At 38.4% G+C, this 3,194-nt stretch overlaps 1 protein-coding gene across 1 annotated transcript in view; it reads right to left on the reverse strand.

Annotated features, from left to right (window-relative positions):
- ITK (IL2 inducible T cell kinase) overlaps window positions 1-3,194 on the reverse strand; it is a 74,022-nt gene that overhangs the window by 27,234 nt on the left and 43,594 nt on the right. The window lies entirely within an intron of this gene.

A 3,194-nucleotide genomic window follows, 5' to 3' on the forward strand; every position in this document is an offset into this window, starting at 1 on the left:
AAAAAAAAAAAAAAAAAAAAAAAAAAAAAGGAACTGGTAAAACTAACAGCAACTTGCTGTCTGTTAAAGGCAGGTTGATTTCACTACTAACATATGAAACATAATAGAAAAGAAGTGGTGATTTTATTTAAAAAGTTCTGCTTGCTGCTCTCCTCATTGTGAAATTTCCTCTACTGGAAAAAAAGATTAACATCCATTCTCTATTTTCTATAAGGAAACATTTTTGTGTGATAATCAACATTTTTTTCCACTTTAGTGCTATCATTTTATAGTCAGGAAGCCAAAATAATTAAAATATAAAAGATGACTTTCCAACCACAGATTCTAAAAGACACTACCAGTTGGCATTGTAAGCTTTTTAATTTAAGGCCTCCCTAATTGAGCTTCTTCAGATATGAATGGTATAAACACAAGAAAAAAGGATAAAGCTAGGCTAGATTTGGGGATTGGGAGTCACTTTTGTGCAAGAATTAATAATTGTGCATAAACAAAAAACATAATAAACAAAATAAGAATATCAAACTTCTTTACATTTGTGTATAACTTTGTCGTTTTCAAAGCACTTTCACATTCATTATCTCATTTAATACCACAAGGTGAAAGTGGCATCCCTTCCGCTTTCTGGATCTCTGACTTTATACCCGTCAAATGAAGGGCTTAAATTAGATTATACTTAAAATCTAGTTTAAGTAGATACTCCATACTACGCCAACGTAAAAAGATGCCTGATAGGCTGGGTGCAGTGGCTCACACCTGTAATCCTAGTGCTTGGGGAGGCTGAGGGGGGTGGATCACTTGAGCTCAGGAGCTTGAGACCAACCTGGGCAACATGGTGAAACCCTGTCTCTAGAAAATATATAAAAATTAGCCAGGTGTGGTGGCATGCACCTGTAGTCTCAGCTGCTTGGGAGGCTAAGGCATGAGACTCGTTTAACCTGGGTGGTGGCGGGTGGGGGCAGTGGTGTGGAGGTTGCCATGAGCTGAGATCATGCCACTGCACTCTGGCCTGGGTGACAGAGCAAGACTCTGTCTCAAAAAAACAAACAAACAAAAAAAACCACAAAACAAAACAAAAAAAGATGCCTGATAGTTTATTGCTCTTTATTCCATAACATGTTCTAATTTTCTTATAATAAGAAATTTTCAACCTAGTGATTATGTTTATGGGAAATGTGTAATCGGTGCACAGAGTTGTGAAGAGTGAAGAAATCAAGACTGGCGATGCCAAATACAGGATGATTATCTTATATTTTACTCCTCTGGCAGACATTGCTAAGCAATCATGGCATAGTTTCTTTGCAGAATTGGACATCTGCCCTCAGAATCATCCTTCGCACAGTGCTCAAGGCATCCATTTCAACTGAAGAAAGTCAGCTTATTCTGAAATTTGCCATTCTTTCTGTATCACTCTTGTAACCCGCTTAACTATGTCTGGTGTTGCCATACTATACTTTTAGAATTATATTAATGGATCAAGTAATATTTTGCTCTTCAATAGAATATGCCACCCAAAGCTGGGCCATCTACACAAATGATAACTCTCATATTTGTATGTGGATATGCAGACTTCCCAAAGCTCTTTCACTTCCATCATCTCACTGATTTTTCTCAACACTGTGATATAGACAAAGCTGACATTATCATCTGCATTTTACAGTTCAGGAAATGGATTCACAGCGGAAAAGTGATTTGGTCATCTGTGAATGACATGATCACACATATGACATGGTCATCTGTGAATCCTCAGCTACATATGACAAGAGTAGCTGATAAAGTCCGAGTCCTCTGTCTCTCCATCTTGTGTACTTTCCACTATACCACACTATCACGAAGCAAACTGGGGAAATTCCATAATGCTGACTGGCTGCTGGGGTGTCCTCTTTGATGCCCTTTGAAGTGCATAGTTAAGCCTTTCCACAGCTCACCAAATGAAGGGTTTAACTATCATTTGGGGAAGTAAGACCTAGAAGAAATTTCCTGGTATATTAGGTGTGCTAAATAAAGTCAGTTGATTGAACTAATGAATTTCTAAGTCCCGTTGGTGTTTGTAGACCCTGTAGACAGCCTTGAACCTATTTCAGATATGGGCCTTTCTATAAAGGACAAAGAGAAGGTGATGTGACCCGTCTTAATTGTCTTCATGAATCAACTAAAGAGGGAGGTTCCAGGTGAGGGGAGTTGGAGTCTGTTCTTAGCTAGCAAACTACACTGCCTCTCAAACCATCGTTCTGAATCTGGTCACCTTTTACCCTATCTCACTTCTGTCTTTCCTTCCCCTGCAATGGGGTTGATAAGCCTAACTAAAGAGGAAGCACCCTGAAAATGTAAATTTTGGTGTATGTAAAAGGTAAAGCCTTATCCTTAAAGATATTTGTGCCCCTCTTTTTTTTCTTTAACCCATCAGATTGGCTTTTTAAAAAAAGTTCAGTGATACCCAGTCTTGGCACTTCCATAACTCCGTTAGCAGGAATGTAAATTTGGCAAGCCTTGTGAGGAAATTATATGGCAAAATTAAGATATCACATACTCTGACTCAACTGTTGCACAGTTAGAAATGTGACATATAGGCCAGGCCTGGTGGCTCATGCCTGTAATCCCAACTACTTTGGGAGGCCAAAGAAGGAGAATTGCTTGAATACAGTGGTTTGAGACAAGCCCGGGCAACACAGTGAGACCCCACTTCTACAAAATTTAAAAATTATCTGGGCATGGTGGTGTGCGCCTACAGTCTCAGCCATGCAGGGGTCTGAGGTGGGAGGATCACTTGAGCCTGAGAGGTCAAGGCTGCAATGAACTATGAGAGTGCCACTGCACTCCAACCTGGTTGACAGAGCAAGACCCTATCTCAAAAAAAAAAAAAAAAAAAAAAAAAAAAAAAAAAAAAAAAAAAAAAAGAAAAGAAAAGAAAAGAAAAAGTAATGTAATATATATATATATTTTATATATATATATACATATATTCCAAAGATGGCCAAGATACGTGAATACAAGATCTTCATTAAAGCCTTGTTTGAAACAGCAGAGGAAACAAATAAACTGCCAACTGAATGTCCCACCATAAAGGGTTATTTAAACACTTATAGTCATACATTCTAATATTGTGCAATTATTATTATTATCTTTTTTGAGATGGATTCTTGCTCTGTTGCCAAGGCTGGAGTGCAGTGGTGCGATCTTGGCTCACTGCAACCTCC

Source organism: Piliocolobus tephrosceles, chromosome 4 (assembly GCF_002776525.5).
Source record: "Piliocolobus tephrosceles isolate RC106 chromosome 4, ASM277652v3, whole genome shotgun sequence".
NCBI lineage: Eukaryota > Metazoa > Chordata > Mammalia > Primates > Cercopithecidae > Piliocolobus > Piliocolobus tephrosceles.